Consider the following 17,930-nt stretch of genomic DNA (forward strand, 5'->3'; position numbering starts at 1 on the left):
GGTGGGCACCTTTACAGTAATAGCCTGGCTACTGCATTTTATATGATCTGAAAATGGTGCAATTATTATTCTGGGAGACCAAGTTTGAGGGCATTGCAGTAGTCTAGGCCAGTGGTTCCCAACCCTGGTCCTCAAGAACCCCAACAGTGCACGTTTTCCAGGTCTCCTCACAGAATCACAGGCAAAATAATTAGCTCCACCTGTGGGTCTTTTAAAATGTGTCTGAATAATGAGTGCACCTCCCAGTTGACCTGAAAAACATGCACTGTTGGGGGTACTTGAGGACCAGGGTTGGGAACCACTGGTCTAGGCGTGCAATGGATGTATGACTAGGAAGATCATCTGAGGGAACTAAGTGCTAGATTCTGGCTATGTTACTCATGTCAAAGAATGAGGATATGATGGTGGCTGTTACCTAATGCTTAAGTGTCAAGCCAGCATCCAGGACCTAAACCAAGTTTACACACGTTTAGGGTTTTGTAGTTCTGAGCCCTTACTTCTTGACCAGGACTGTGCTTGGCTCATGGTGCAGGTATGCTGCTTTGCACATCATCTCCACTGTAGGGAGTGCACTTCCATATAAAATAATGTAATTTTTAAAATAATGTATCTTATCTGCTGTACTTTAGCATAAGGCGGACTTGATGTTGTAGGTAGGGTTGTTTTTTTTAAATTGAAAATACAGTATTGTATATGTGAAATACAGCTTGTCTTATTTTAAATTACATGATATATGAACACATTTCCTGTATGTTGAGCATTGCATTTCTTCTAACGTCATATTTAATGATCACAATCATATTCTCCATGTATTTCCAGTATGGCAAACATGTTTACTGTTGAAGGTACTGTTGAAGCTAACTCTAATGGTTTATCAATGTACAGTATGGTAGTATGTAAGGCTACGAATGGTCCTGCATTTTTAGTATATGAAATGTTTGAATGTTCTCCTTATGCTGTTTAGGAAGGTACAAATGGATCTTTGTGTAGTATGTGATAGTACTAATGTTTCCATGTGCAGTATGTGAGGGTATGACTATTCCCCATGTGCGTATATGTATGGTTGTAGTATGTGGAGGTACATATTTTCTCCATGGTTAGTATGTGAAGGTACATATGTGTTTTCCAAGTGTAGTATGTGAAAATACTAATGTTCTCCATGTGTAGTTTGTAAGGGTGTGCATGTTCCCTGTTTTGTACATTAGGGTATGAATTTTCCTCATGTGCTGTATGGGAGGATACGTATGGTTCTCATGGCATAGTATTTGAAGCCACACCTGGTTAGTACTGTTTGTGAAGGGTACAAATGGTTCTCCATGTGAATTATATTAGGGTATGAATAAGGGTATTGAGCGTATGAATGGTTCTCATTGTGTAGTATGTGAAGGTACATATTTTCTCCTTGTACAGTATATTCTATACATTTCCTTCTTGTGTATTGTATGAGGGTAGGAATGTTCTCCATGTGTGGTATATGAGGGTAGGAATGAGGGTTTCTTACCAAAGAAAATTGCTCTTAGATGTCGGATCAATTGACATTCACCTGAACGAATTTTGTCTGAATGTGGGATTACCCATTGAATCATGTACTAATTTGTTTTTATTGAATCTTGTCTTTGTAAAAAATCAGAATAAATACAGTTTTTATACATATTTGTATGATTATTAATATACAAAAGTGGTCTCAGTATAGGGTAATAAAGTCCACAATGATATCCATCATGTGTGCTGTCTCTGTCACGGATCCTACCACAGATCCAAGAGTAGATACTTGCAAAAGAAAGGAGAGAGACGCACCAATGAGCCAAGTAAAAACAACACTTCTTTTTACTGTTTTATGCTCATATACATGGGGGTTTAAAATCAAATGCTTGCCAGCCACATGAAAATACCGATCTCTGCAACAAGATGACCCACGGCACACACAGGAAAGAAAGCCGCCCAGCCGCCGACCAAGGACCACGGACTCAGCGCTCACCACTCACTAGATTCAGGCGCACGTGCAGGATTCACCGGTGGACCAAAGACATCTCCACGTAGGACCAAAGCAAGCCACGCCCAACGCGTTTCGTGTGTGTGTATGTATGTATGTATGTATGCAGGGGTGCCAAGAGAGGGGGGGAGCAGGTACAATTTACCCGGGCCCGGGCCTGTCAAGGGGGCCCTGGTCTGGGCACACAGTTTTTTTATTTTATTTGGTGGCAAGTACCCCTAACATGACCCATTCCATTAGGTACAAAATGCTCTGTTCCTGGACTTCCCTGCCAGTGGTAATTACAGAGGTTGGACTCCAGCACAGTCCAAAATTCAAAGAGGGGCAGTCACATCAACTGCCAGTGAGTCCAGGACAGTGATGCTTGGGGTGGCAGTATATGTGACCCCCCCCCTTTTGAATATTGGACTGTGCTGCAGGCTCACATCTGTAATTGCCACTGGCAGGGAAGTCCAGGAACAGAGCATTTTGTACCTAATGAAATGGGCCATGTTGGAGGGTATGTGTAAATCCTTTGCAAAGAGCATGTAACCCCTGGCAGAGCATGTTAACCCCTGGCAGAGCATGTTAACCCCTGGCAGAGCATGTAAATCAGGGCAGACAGGTTAATCCCTGGCACAGAATGTTAACCCCTGGCAGAGCATGTTAACTTCTTAATATGCAATGAGCATTAAGGTGTGTGGCATAACGTGTAATGAGCATTATGGCATGTGGTATAATATGTAATGGATGTGTGACATGTGTAATAGACATTACAGTGTAAATTTTTGTACGTGTATCCACCTTGGAAACAGTGGCGTAACACAAGGTCCGCAGAGTGTGCGGGGATCTCCACCCGTGGGGGCCCCAGGAAGTTGTTGTACCGGGGCCCAGAATTTCTCTTGGCGGCCATGTATGTATATGTATGTATGTATGTATGTATGTATGTATGTATGTATGCATGCATGTGTGTATGTATATATATATATATATATATATATATATATATATATATATATATATATATATATATATAAATTATAGATTCTTTTTTTATCCACTATTACATCTTTAATATTATCCTTACATGTTTTCTTGCCTCTGGTGTGTAGATTGAATAAAACGGATAATTGTACAGATTAGGAGATCACATAGCCTGCTTTGATGGTTTGCAGGGAAGTATTTAAGTGTTACCAGAAGATGATTCTTATATGTTGTAGCATTTTTTGTAAACATCCAATCAGTGATAAAATGGTCTAAAAATAGGATGTGTTTGTCTGCCATCTGTTCATGTGAAATATAGTGGAAATTAAGTTTCCAAAACTTAAAGCATGTCATGGAAAGTTGGAATGTCTTCCAGAGTTGCGAGGTTCTTTTCTTTTTAAGTCTGTCTCTGTCCAGAGCTTGAGGAAACCTCTGTGGGGGAATTTGATATCCTCCATCGGCTAAAAAGTAAATATGTCCAATTATTGCAGCAGAAGGGAATCTCATTATTTGGATGTTCTTAAATTGACTAGTTCAATGCTGCTTCACAAACCTGTACAATTCAGCTCACTCATTGTATCTACCTTGTATATACAGGATATGCTGGATGTGTATGTATATTACACACTGCAAGTGTTATGCTCTCCTGAGGTACTTTACGCTCCGATCACTGCTACCAACTTAAACATTATTTGCCTGGTATGTAACATCCGCTCTGTTCCCACCCATGTTATCCAGTGTCCTGACCAGCATCACATTAGGCCTTCTATCCATGCATGCATTGCATTTATAACACATCCATACGAGTTATGTATTCCCACTGTAGAACTGCTATTTACAGTACTTAGACTAAATTTCAACTATGTTCAAACCTACATTCCCAAAATCCACACATTTAATGTAACTCCACCAACGTCCAACAGTCCTGCTCATCATACCCACACACAATATATTATCCTCCAAAGTCCAGATATTATCTGTTACATGTAATGCGCCTTGCAAAAGGATGAAATGGACAACAGATTATATACAGACTAATAACAGACAATTCTCATAAACACACAAACAGGCATACAGTAATACTGGTTATACATTGCAAACCTGCTTTCAACTTGTTTTTGTAAACGTGTCTTAAAACGGGTCAAAACCCCTTTCATATTGCATGTTGTAAGCGGTATATTGCAGTTTCAATACCGTTTTTGTACCTTTCAGATTCAACCCGTTTCACCCATAGAAAGTCAATACAATGTAATTTTAAATGTTTATTTACTGCTTGTGGGCGGGGATCATGCAGGGAGATAACCTACCTGTATCACCCTTGTGTGTTATCATTTTGTAGCAAATACCGTTTCTGAGCTGTTCAGACTGCAGGGAAAACTGCTCAGAAACATGTAGGATCCTGCTTTTAACACGGTTCAAAATACTGGTATTCTGTAACCGGTAAATTGACAATGGAGCTTTCACACTGCAGCAGCTCCCGTTTTTTTTAAACGGTAAAAAAAACTGCAATATACTGGGGGAAATGTACTAAGATGTGTATTCTACTTCACATGTGATGTTGCTATGGGCAACCAATCAGAAGCTACTCCTTATTTATTTAGCACCCTCTAGAAGATTGTAGACAGGATCTGATTAGTTGCCCATAGCAACTTCACATGTGAAGTAGAATACACATCTTCGTAAATTTCCCCCACTGTGTTAAAACTGCAATGTGAAAGGGGTATTACTGACAAATACAAACAATGTCAGCCACATTTGTGCACCCAATATACAATTGTTTTCTACTCTTTTCACCTAGATTTACTGATTCTCTTCCAAGGTATCTAGTGCAGTTCTATCAAAGCTTATGTCGATGATGAGCAACTTCATAAACTTCATGGGCTGCGTTGTCAGCCCTTTAATCTTCAATAGTGATGTACATTACTCTTAAGGCCCCCATACATTAGTCCGACTTGTCTTAAGGACAAGTCGGACCTGATTTCACCCTGCAGCTCCCCGGGAGGGGGACACACGATTAGGCACTTGATGTGCCAAGGTTTCCATATGATAAATCGCATGGATTTATCATATGCGGTCCCCGGGGAGCTGCAGGAGGAGGGAGCCGTGTGGGGGATGACAGCGGGCAGGGGATGCCGGCTAATAGAGAGCCGAGCAGGGGGAGGCTGCATAGGGAGCCGGGCAGGAGGAGGGTGACAGCGGGAGCAGCGCGCCGGGCAGGGAGGATGACGCTGGCTGCCGGGCAGCGGCGGGAGCCGGGAGGAACACAGATAACTTGAAAAAAAAAAAAAAAGCCCATTCAGAATGACTAGCAAGCCATTGATTGGCTGAGACCTCTCTCCTCCCGGCTCCCGCCACTGCCCGGCAGCCAGTGTCATCCTCCCTGCCCAGCGCGTTGCTCCCGCTGTCACCCTCCTCCTGCCTGGCTCCCTATGCAGCCTCCCCCTGCTCGGCTCTCTATAGCCGGCATCCCCCGCCCACTGTCATCCCCCGCACCGCTCCGGGGCTGGGCTGCACATAAGATTTAGCAAATCTTATGTGCAGCCCGTCCGACCTCCCGACCCCGATCCGATGTGCACGGGACCACGCATCGGATCGGACGCGGTGTCTGCAAGTGCGATTTGGGCCGATTTCACGGCCCGATTCATCCGAATCGGGTGAAATTGTGCCCAAATCGCATAGTGTATGGGGGCCTTTACTCTCAATAGCAAGTTCATTATATTAATTGAAGGCAAGAGATGCCTAACTGCAGTAACCTATGGGCAGGCCTTTCATACCATTTTTCAAGCTATTACAAACCTATCACAGCAAAGCAGGAAGGAGTTGGTGGATGTTAATGAATACCTGGAAGAAGAAGAAAGCCTGTTGCCCATGGCTGCCTCAGACCCTGCCAATCACATTTGCCTGTTGCTGCAGAACTAACTGCTCAGCCACTATAGTATTACATAGCAAATACATGCCAGCCAGCCCCAAAACCAGTTATTTAATTGCCTGGCTTAACTATGCTGTATTGTTTTTCCTGAAGCAACATATATCCATTAAATTGAAGAGGTTTTCAGATCCAGCATATTAAGTGGGTATATTAATAGGCCGTGGACTTGCTATTGGGACCAGTTTAAGAGCCATAAAGCTTATACCTGAAGGAGGGGTATGTTCATGTGTTTTACGTAGTGCTTTCTGAACACTTCCATTGTATGTAGGACTAATTTAAGGTGCCCATACACTAGTAAGATTTATCTGCAGATCTGGCTGGTTGGGAAAAAAAACATGGTAATGGATGAGTGACAGTTTGTCAGTTCCAGCATTTCCAAGCAAATGGTCAACTATCATTTGCTCTCATCCATAACCATGTTTTTGTTCCAACCAGACATATCTGAAGATAAATCTGCGTGTGTATGGCCACCTATTGGATATTACACATGCATTCCTGGTGTGGTGTCTGGGGTGGGGTGTGGGAGTGTCTGAGGACTTGTTGCATCCATGCAATCTCTATTCTATTGACACTGGGAGGAATTTGTAGCCTTGCAAATCAATCAGAATAATCCCCACTGTCTCGATTGTCTGGATTGTGCTCATTGGGATCCTGACCACATCACCTGAAGGGAAACGTTTTTCATTTTCATATGAAGTTTTATATATATTTATTCTGTCATTTCTTGATAAAAGTGCACGGGCACTGAAACGTTGAAAGTTTAATCTTTTGGCATATGTTGTTATTTGTGTGAAGTCTGAGAGTGCCGCCGTGAGCTACCACCCTGCATATCCTGCCCACCGTCACAAGTGAGCTCTTACACGGAAGGCACCAAGCCCTTATGCCCCCAACAGCCTTGGAGTGCCGGCCAGCCATAACCAGATATATATATATATATATATATATATATATATTTATTTTTTATCGCTATACCATTTTTCATTTTTGGTTATGGTATTTGTCAATGTTGTAAAATCCATTTCCTATTTGCCTAATAAGTAACTACAGTAATAAAGGGAAAAAAAAGTAAAAAGCGAAACCACATTTTCTGTTTCAGCAACCGCAATAGTTAATTTCTAGCTCTTGTGTGGAATCCGCTGTTGACCTCACAATCCAGCGCTCAGAGGATACAAAGTGATTGTCATGTGTTAAGTCAATACTGCATCTCGGAGGACTATGCCTCCGCTAGGCACACGCTGCTACTGCTTCTCATTCATTCATAGAGGATATTTTCAACTTGGGAAAATAATGGCACAATCTTTCACATATACACAAAGGAGGCAAACGCAAACATGGTGATCATGAGACATTAGTCATGGCGGTTAGCAGTGATTTCTGTTTTAAAGTAATTGTTTTTAAACTTCAAAGGAATCTTAAGTGCCTTATAGAGACTCTGCTTCGAATTAGCAAATGCTGAACAGTAGTATTTCCCTTTACAATTAAATGGTTGCTATATGAAATGAATGTTTAATCATGGATGTCTTTTGATTCCTAGATTTAACTGTGTAGCTGTTAATGCAGCATCAATTTCAGTAATAGAAGTGTATTCTGTGAATGTTAGGAAAACAGTTAACAAAAATGCAATGCTGTTTTATTTTCATCCCCTAACCTAATTTGGGTTTTCTGTGGGTGGTTACTAACGAGGCGAAATGTGCTGGAGCCTAACGAGATGTTACGTGTTACCTTTGGTCTTTAGCAGTCTTTAATGATCAAAGAAGAGTTTTGATGTGAAAGCTGAGAAAATGAAGGCGAACATTACAATGTGGTCATTGGTAGGAATCTAAATCCCGCAGAATATCCTACTTTCTGGTCATTTAAGCTCTAAAATACACAGCATTGATTTTAACTGGAAAGGGCTCTGTGTGGCGCAGAATGTGGGACTGCTAATAAATCATTAAAGATCAAGTGGAGTAAAAAAATAAGGCGGCCATGTTTCTAACAAAGAACCTGACTGGAACTGAAAATAATCATTTTATTTTCCTTATCTCATAAGAAACCAAAGCTACAGTCCCTATGTTTTATGCAGTTGACTGCTGATACATGTTTGTTTATGGACAGGTGGTATGTTTCCGATAGTGTGGAGAAATAATTGGCTATCACACTGAATAGGAGGTAAAGGCTAGGCCCAGTTTGTTTTTTAAACAGCATTGGCGAGTGCCTAACACCTAGAAAAATCAGTTGAGTAATATTTGGTGGTTACCATGTGATACAGTTAGTGACTATCTGTGCGAGAGCCTTTAATGGGGCAGATGTATTAAGCCTTAACAAGAGATAAATGCAAGTGTGATAAGGAGAGATAAACGTCCAGCCAATCAGCTCCTTACTGACTTTTTACAAACACAGCCTGTAACGTGGCAGTTAGCAGGTGATTGGCTGAAGGTTTATCTCCTTTTATCACCCTCGCATTTATCTCTTGTTAAGGCTTAATACCTTTGTCCCAATATGTGTTATGCTGGCAATACATCAGAACAATATCAGGCTCGTTCACACAATTTCGATGGGTCGTTCGATCATGTGCACATCATGAGGTATTTCAGTTTGGTCGAGAGGTCGCTTAACTGAACATACGTGCTGCACATATGATCAGTCTGGATGGCTTGAGGTCAGAGCAGCCAATCCGCTCTTAGCTGTCACACTGAAGTAAAGGTCCATACATACCAGGCGACTATGCCCAGCATGTATGGACAGCGATGATGTCAATCATCGCTGCGGGGAAAGCCGCTCAGTTCATACACACTAAGCGTCTTTCCACCTGCCCGGCGCCAACGGAGGAGGGAGGACGGCGCTACATAGCGTAGAGCTATGCAAAGCCATCCTGAATGCCACTCATCTGCTGGTATAACCAGCAGATGAGCGGCTTTCCCGGCGATGATGTGGGAGCGTGCAGCAGCGCTCACAGCTCATCGCTGGGGCATACACACTGGGCGGCTTTGAGCTGAAAGCTGTTTAAACAGGCTGTTTGGAGCGACTTTCAGCTCAGTCGCCCAGTGTGTATGGGCCTTTAGGGGCCGATAGGCTGCTGCTTTTTCATCGGTCACTTTATCACTTCACCAGACTTAATCAATCTGCCTCTCAGGGGCAGATTTATTAAGCTCGGTGAAGTGATAAACTGTCTGTTTTTTATCACCGGCCAATCAGCTCTTACCTGTCATTTTTCAAACCAAGCCTGTAACTTCACAGGTAGGAGCTGATTGGCCGGTGATAAAAACCAGACAGTTTATCACTTCACCGAGCTTAATAAATCTGCCCCTCAGTTAGAGGCTCTCTGATTCCTCTCCCAAACACATTTATGAGGAAAGTGTAGCCTAATTTGTACCAGAGCCAGTCAGTGATAAATGTACAGGCGTGCTCATTGAGAGGGAAGCTTGCATTACTAAAGTGAAGCTTGATTACTTAAGTGAGTTGGAAACTGAAGCAGGTCAGTTAGAATACTGAAAAAGGTGAGTTTGAACATAGTCTAAATTTTCATATTCTGTTTTATTGTAATATATTCATCTTCTTTCTATCCTATTGTAACCTGTTGCTCAATTTTGACATTTAAATTCATTGTATCTATATTTTTCCAACATTGTATGTCATTTTTACTCATTCACTATTATTTTCTCTTATCTTTGCCACACATTTATCGCACCCTATTTCCCTCTTCACGCCTGCTCACATTTGCCTCACTTCTGACCTTCTCTGTTCCCTTCATCCTCTCACTTGTTGTTGTTTCATACTTAATTGGATTACTCAATCAACCTGATTTTACCCACTGGTCTCCTCTCTGACAGTAGTTCCTTGCCTGTTACCTTCTCTCTCACTCTGTTTTCTACCAAATCTACTACAGACGCTGTCTGTCCTCCCAAATCCCTCTGTCTGCTTTCACTAACCTACCCTCTCACCTTCGGTTCCTCATGGCTGTTAATCTCTCAACTTCACTTTCTCCAACTGCTCCTCCCCCCTCCCATCCCATACCTATCCTGACCACTCGCCCCCGCACCCCCACCCTCCCAATGACCCCCCCTCGCTTCTGCAATCCCAAAAACCTTATCCACATAAATACACAACCCACCCCCCCTCTTTCCTGTGCACTATGGAACGCCAGATCCATCTGCAACAAACTCCCTGCCATCCATGACCTATTCATCTCTAGAGCATTCCACCTCCTTGCTATCACCGAGACCTGGCTCTCCACCTCTGATTCTGTCTCTCCAGCTGCTCTCTCCCACGGTGGCCTCTCTTTCTCTCACACTCCCAGGCCTGACGGTCGCCAAGGTGGCGGTGTGGGTTTTCTCCTCTCAGCCTCATGCACCCACAGTGTCATTCACCCTGAACCCTCTCTCCTTTTCTCCTCCTTTGAGTCTCACTCTATCCGTCTATACTACCCCTACCACCTCCGTGTCGCTGTAATCTACCGCCCCCCTGGCCCTATCTCCCAATTTCTTGACAACTTCGCCGCCTGGCTTCCACACTTCCTCTCCTCTGACCTGCCATCTGTCATTCTTGGTGACTTTAACATCCCCTTGGATAACCCCGCTGATCCTGGCACCTCCAAACTCCTCTCTCTCTGCTCCTCTCTTGGCCTATCTCAGTGGACTACCTCTCCCACCCACATCCAAGGACACTCCCTCGATCTCGTCTTCTCTCGCTCTTGTTCCCTTACTGACTACACTATCTCAGCTTTTCCTCTTTCTGACCATCACCTCATCTCCTTCTCCCTCACTGCTTCCCCCTCTCCCACCCCCCCTCCCAAGCGCATTGTCTCACGGCATAACGTCAACACACTTGATCTTGCTGCCTTCTCAAACACGCTGTGTCCTCTTCTCGCCCCAATCGCCCTCATGTCCTGCCCGAACCTCGCTGCCTCCCTCTATAATGACACCCTATCTTCGGCATTGGACTCTGCCTGCCCTCCCTCCTCTATCCCCCTTCGATGCTCCAACCCCCAACCGTGGCACTCACCTATCACCCGATTCCTTAAAAAGTGCTCTCGCACTGCTGAGCGCTTCTGGAAGAAATCACGCTCCCTTGCGGATTATCTCCATTTCAAATTCATTCTTTCCTCCTTCAGCTCTGCCCTTGCTCTGGCCAAGGAATCCTACTTTAAGTCCCTCATCCTTTCCCAATCATCCAATCCCCGCAGGCTCTTCGCCACCTTCAACTCCTTGCTCTCCCCCCCTCCTCCAGCTCTTCCGTCCTCCATCGTAGCCGCTGATTTTGCTACCTACTTTTCAACCAAAATCTCCTCTCTCAGGACTGCCATCACTGCTGCCATGACCTCACCCTCTCCCTCCTCCCCTCCTACATCCCCACTCCCCTCCTTCCAACCCCTGTCCTCATTTTACCCCACCACTGCTGCTGAAGTCCACTCTATCCTTCAATCCGCTTCTCCCTCCACCTGCCCGCTTGATCCTATCCCCTCCAATATTATCCGTCGTCTCAGTCCATCAGTCTGCTCTCACCTGGCTCACCTCTTTAATCTTTCCCTATCCTCTGGGATCTTCCCTTCCTCCTTCAAACACGCTCTTGTCTCCCCAATTCTCAAAAAAACAAATCTGGACCCCAACTCTCCATCCAACTACAGGCCCATCTCCCTCCTCCCTTTTGCCTCCAAACTCCTAGAACGTCTGACCTATAATCGTCTCCTAAGCCACCTTACTGCTAACTCCATTCTAGACCCCCTCCAATCCGGGTTCCGCCCTTTACATTCCACTGAAACTGCCCTGACCAAAGTCACTAACGATCTACTATCGGCTAAATCCAAAGGCCTTTTCTCTATCCTCATCCAGCTTGATCTGTCGGCTGCCTTTGACACTGTTGACCACCCTCTCCTGCTCAACACCCTCCGCTCCTTTGGCATCACTGGCACGGTCTTCTCCTGGTTCACCTCATACCTCTCCGATCGCTCCTTCTCCGTCTCCACTCCGAGCTCCTCCTCTCCTACTACCCCCCAGCCAGTCGGTGTTCCCCAAGGGTCAGTCCTTGGCCCTCTCCTCTTCTCCCTCTACACCACCTCTCTGGGCACCCTCATCAGCTCCTATGGTTTTCATTACCACCTTTATGCTGATGATACCCTAATCTATCTCTCCTCCCCCGACTTATCCCCATCACTTCTGTCCAAGGTCTCCGAATGCCTCACGGCCATCTCAGCCTGGATGACCCAACGCTTCCTGAAACTAAACATGGCTAAAACTGAACTTCTAATCTTCCATCCCCCGAACATCCCCTCTTCTCCCACTATCTCCATCAGCATTGGTGAAACCGAGATCACGTCCACCGACCAAACGCGCTGCCTCGGTGTCATCATTGACTCCTCCCTCTTTCACCCCCCACATTCGTGCTCTCTCACAGTCTTGCCGCTTTCACCTACGCAACATCTCACGCATCAGACCATTCCTCTCCACTGACGCGACCAAAATTCTCATTCACTCTCTTGTCATCTCCCGCCTTGACTACTGCAACATCCTTCTCTCTGGGCTACCTCTCACCCACCTCGCACCTCTCCAATCCATTCTTAACGCTGCTGCTAGGCTCATCTTCCTCTCCCGCCGCTCTACCTCCGCCTCCCCCCTCTGTTTATCTCTTCACTGGCTCCCCATTCCTTTCCGAGTTCTCTTTAAACTCCTCACCACCACCTACAAGGCTCTCTCCTCCTCCACAGCTCCCTACCTCTCTTCACTGATCTCTATCCACACTCCCTCCCGTCCTCTTCGCTCCATCGCTGACCGCCGACTGACCTCTCACCTAATCACCTCCTCCCACTCCCGTGTCCAAGATTTCTCTCGCGCTGCCCCCCTGCACTGGAACAACCTCCCGCCACCCATCAGGCTATCTGATTCCCTTACCTCCTTCAAGCGCTCCCTCAAAACCCACTTTTTTCGACTAGCCTATCCCTCCTCCTAACCTCTTTTGATCCTCCTATCCTGCCTCCGTTCCCCTCCGTTCCTACTTATCCTATTGTATTTCGTTCGTCCACCCACCTATTTTTAGTATGTTAACTCTTATGAGCAGGGCCCTCCTTCCTCACGTACTCACCCTACCTCATTACCTCACCTGTGCTCCTGTCCTGTTCTTCCCTTCCTCTACTTCATCTTCGGTCTCCTTGACTATTTTGACACCTACTTCTGAACTGATGCTGATTTTAGTTCTACCAGCTATACCCCTATTTATACTGTATCTTTCTACACACCCTGTACGTTACCTTGTAATTTTTTTTTTTTTTTTTTTGCTATGTACGGCGCTGCGGACACTTTGTGGCGCCTTATAAATAAACGTACTACTACTACTACTACAGGGTTGTCACATGTTTAAATAGGCTGGTAAAGAAGAGAGGGGGGTTGGCAGGACATTCCATTTTGGCATGCAAAGTCATTCTCTTTGCTTACCACATCATATATCATTTCACAGTGATTGCTGTGGTAATCGCATAACACTTGGCACATTGTAAGCCGCTTGAAGAAAGTAGTGAGGGATTCATGTGTATATCCTCTTTAAATTCACCTTGGATGGGGGAAGCTTACTGCAGGTGTCATTTACAAGAATAAGGCTTTTAATTAGGAGATCAAACAAGTCAAGTAGTCACATTTGAGAATATGCCTATTGTTGAAATTGTGGTTAAGAATTTATATTTTCTTTAAATTTAAGCAACTGAGAAACTACTCTGAAAAGAAGCCTTGCTCTTAACAAAAGAACTACAGTATATGTTCCTTCTGTAAGATGAACATTTATCTTAATTTAGTAAATGTTAATTCTAATGGTCTTGCAGCCAAATGTAATAACCCCGGAGTTTGGCGACTCAGAGGTTTTTTTTTTTAAAGGGTCCGTTATTTACAAGACAAAACCATGCCTTGTAAATAAAATAACTGCCCCTTTAAAAAAACTTCAAGTTCGGCTGCCATGCGGTATATAATTTCCTTGAATTCTATTGCATTTTTTTTTTTTAAATAAACAATTGTCTACAATATGAATATCAGGGAGGATGGCACATTCCATAACCTGTTTCGTCTTTCCAACAGGGGAGAAAGATGCCTCCTTTCCTTAAATAAGTGTGACAATGGCTAGAGGGTCAGGGTCAAACTGACCAGATTAAGCCGTCTACAGCATGATTTGGCGTTCATTGTTCGGTCCCATCTCTCTGTCCTGTAATGGTGGTGGGTGCACCTTTGCTTGCAGCAGCACAGGCTGAGCGGTACCAGGCAGGAGCCTACCTGTCCCCTATTGCAGCTGATAGCAGGGCTACTGGGACACAGCTGATTAAATATGCAGTGCCTGGGGGTGTGCCACAAAGCTCCATTAGCAGAGCAGCGGTAACACTTAGATCCCACTGTGAACTAGCAGGTGCCCCGCTAGGGCTTGGAGCCCGGAGGCAGGAGACTCCATTGCATCTGGGAGTTACGCCCCTGCTCCTGTTCCTGCACCATGAGATGCTAGTGATGATGAGGAGGAGGAGGTGCTATAATTGCACCACTGTCGACTTCAATGCATCATCATACTGGCCACAATTTTGAGCGTACCATGATTTAAATAAAGAAACACCAGAACAAAGAAAAGATGCAAAAAGTATAGCAAATTGTGTTTAATATGATCCACCTTCAGTCTGGAAATATATAATTGTAATGCAATACTAATTTTAGACAGTAGAGGTTTGTTCTTTATTGTAGAAGTGTTTTATTCATGTTGATTATATTTAATATTGAGCCAGCACAGTGGGTAGATTTGACTCCTCACAGTGCTGGGGTCAAGGTTCTTACTCTAGCCAGAGCCCTTTCTGCTTGGTGTGTGTATATTCTCCTGGTGTGTGTTAGAGTTTCCTCAAAGGTTCATGCAGCGGCCTGTTCATTAATGGGTCCCTGGTAGGCCTGCCTGATGCCAGTACTATATGTGTGGTGTTTTTTTATATGCAGTTGGAGCTTCAGGGGGTAGAGATGTGTAGAGCTATGGCATAACATGCATTGGAGGTTTCCGTGACATCTGTCTCTGATATTTATATATTGGTAGATGGAGTAATCTGGCACCTTAAGTTACATCCCTGTGTTTAAAACACACATTTATTCGTAATAACACAGCTAGGGTATGGACAGCAGTCACAGTACCTCATAAACCGATGGGGCACAGACAGCAGTCACAGTACCGTATTAAAAGTTGGGGTACGGACAGCAGTCATAGTACCATATTAACAGATGGGACACAAACAGCAGTCACAGCTCACAATAATAAGATCCAGAGAGACAGGGTGACACTTTAAAAAACTATGAAGCAATGTTCCTAACAGCACATAAAAAAGAGGTGCACAATGGTATTGTCCTTGGGCCCTCCCACCCACCCTTACGTTGTATAAACAGGACATGCACACTTTAACAAATCAATCATTTCAGCCACAGGGACTGCCACAGAACTGTGGCTGAAATGATTGGTCTGTTTGGACCCCCACAAAACAAGCTGGCAATGCTCCGAAGAGCATACAATACAAACAAGAGAGGATGCTCTAACGAAGATGTCATGGAAAGAAAATAGGATCCCCACAAGACAAGCTTGCAATGCTCCAAAGAGCATACAATTCAAACAAAAGATGATACTCTAATGAGGAGGTCATGGAAAGAAAAGAGGACCCCAACAAAATAAGCTGGCAATGCTCCAAAGAGCATACAATTCAAACAAAAGTGGTGCTGGATGGAATAGTCCTTGGATACGTCCCACCCACCCTTACGTTGTATAAACAGGACATGTACACTTTAACAAATCAATCATTTCAGCCACAGGGACTGTCACACAACTGTGGCTGAAATGACTGGTTCGTTTGGACCCCCACAAAACAAGCTGGCAATGCTCCAAAGAGCATACAATACAAACAAAAGAGGATGCCCTAATGAGGATGTCATGGAAAGAAAAGAGGACCCCCCCCCACAAGACAAGCTGGCAGTGCTCCAAAGAGCATACAATTCAAAGAAAAGATGATGCTCTAACGAGGATGTCATGGAAAGAAAAGAGGACCCACACAAGACAAGCTGGCAGAGCTCCAAAGAGCATACAATTCAAATAAGAGGTGCTAGATGGAATAGTCCTTGGGCCCTCCCACCCTTACGTTGTATAAACAGGACATGCACACTTTAACAAACCAATCATTTCAGCCACAGGGACTGCCACACGACTGTGGCTGAAATTATTGCTTTGTTTGGGCCCTTACAGAACAAGCTGGCAATGATCTCTCTGCACAAACTGGCTCTAGCAATGATCTCTCCCTGCACAAACTTGCTCTACGGTGGAAAGATGTCATCCTCATCCTCCGATTCCTCTCCCCCATCAGAGTGTACATCCTCTTCTTCACACAATATTAATTCGTCCTCGCTGGAATCCATCATTACAGATGCCTCTGTATTTTGTGGACGTAATTGCCCACAAAGGTTCATTTGAATCTTGGGGTAATAACCTTCTACGGTGATCACTGACCAGGTTCCAAGTTGTGCTGAAAATTCTTTAAGAGTACACACTGGAGGGTGGACAATCGAAGTAAAGTAAAGCCAGTTTGTGCAAGGGCCTCCAAATTTTCTTTTTTTTTTCCTGCCAGTAGGCAAAAGAACTGTCTTACATGCCTACTTGGGTGGTATTACTAAAATAGTCATCCACCATTTTTTCAATGTTGACCGTATCAGATGGAGTCACTATGGACATGTCTTAGCTTAGGCAGTTCTTTTAGACCTGACCAGATGTCATACACCTTGCCAGAAAGATCTGCATCACCAGCAGTGTCTCCCTTAGGAAAAAAAGTTTTTTTCTAGCAGTCGAAACTGCAGGAGGAGATTTTGCAGTTTCACGTGCCGTTTGAGCTTACAATATGTTTACCAACACCGATTGAGGATGCTGACGATAAGGGTGTTGATTATGGAGATTGCAGGATCTTGGTGGTTCTAACAAAGGAAACAGAGCTAGGAGAAGGTGCACTAGATGTTGCCTTTTTAGTTTCAGAATTTCTCAAAAACTTTTGATGATTACGCTTCAAGTGACAAAACAGGGAGGAGGTTCCCAGATGGTGAAGGACCCTACCTCTACTTACTACAGCTTTACAAATAGTACATATAGCTTGACAGTTGTCATCTGGATTCAGGTAGAAATCACACACAAAAGATGGATTTTTTGTCTTTTGCCCAGGCATGACCATGGGCTTTTTAATCCCATGGGCAACAACTGTTTCCACTGGTGTCTGAGTGATACAAACAATATCCTCACCAACATCCTCATCGTTAACATCATGATCAGTGGCAGCTACACAAATATACTACTCTTCTTGGTACACTTCCACAGAAGCATCCTCAATGTCTACATCAGCATGCTTACTTGTGCTGGTCATCCCCACATTTTTAGAGTACGCACAAATGGCAGAAAGAGCCTCCTCTTCCAGTACACTATTGGAAGGATCAGGCTCATACATGACACCAGCAGACCCACTTGGACTCTCCTCAGGGATTTGTGATGACTCTGAGCACATAGTTGGTTCACGTGCCTCCATGAGTTTAATTCTTTTCACACCTCTACAGGGAGGGCTTACTTGAGAGGTAGAATCATCATCTATAACTGACGGTGGCCAAGGCCTTAACCTTTCCTTGCAACTTCGAGTCATGAATGGCATAATGACATTTTTTTGTTTGTCTGTAGCTACTTTAGATTTTTTTGCCCTTCCCAACAAAAAAGTACTTTGCTTCACTTTGGCATGCATTGACTTCAGACCTCTATGCCCTTTGGCCACGGCCTTACTAATCGACCTTGATGGACTATGACTGCTGGCAGCAGTTGCAGCACTGGTATGTGCTTCCTTCTCTCCTCTCAGATGTTCATCCTCCATATCGATCACAGCACAAACCAGTCAACAGTCACAGTACTGTATACACAATTGGGGTACAAACAGCAGTAGCAGTTCCTTATATACCGATCGGGGTACGGAGCTACAGATAGCAGTCACACTACCGTATAAAAAGATGGGGTACGGACAGCAGCCACAGTACCGTATTAAAAAGCTGGATTACAGACAGC

The 17,930-nt window shown here is 44.3% G+C and overlaps 1 protein-coding gene across 1 annotated transcript in view; it reads left to right on the plus strand.

Moving 5' to 3' along the window:
- EFL1 (elongation factor like GTPase 1) overlaps positions 1-17,930 on the plus strand; it is a 233,292-nt gene that overhangs the window by 96,599 nt on the left and 118,763 nt on the right. The gene's annotated exons all lie outside the window — the stretch shown is intronic.

This window comes from Crinia signifera, chromosome 4 (assembly GCF_055691185.1).
Source record: "Crinia signifera chromosome 4, ASM5569118v1, whole genome shotgun sequence".
NCBI lineage: Eukaryota > Metazoa > Chordata > Amphibia > Anura > Myobatrachidae > Crinia > Crinia signifera.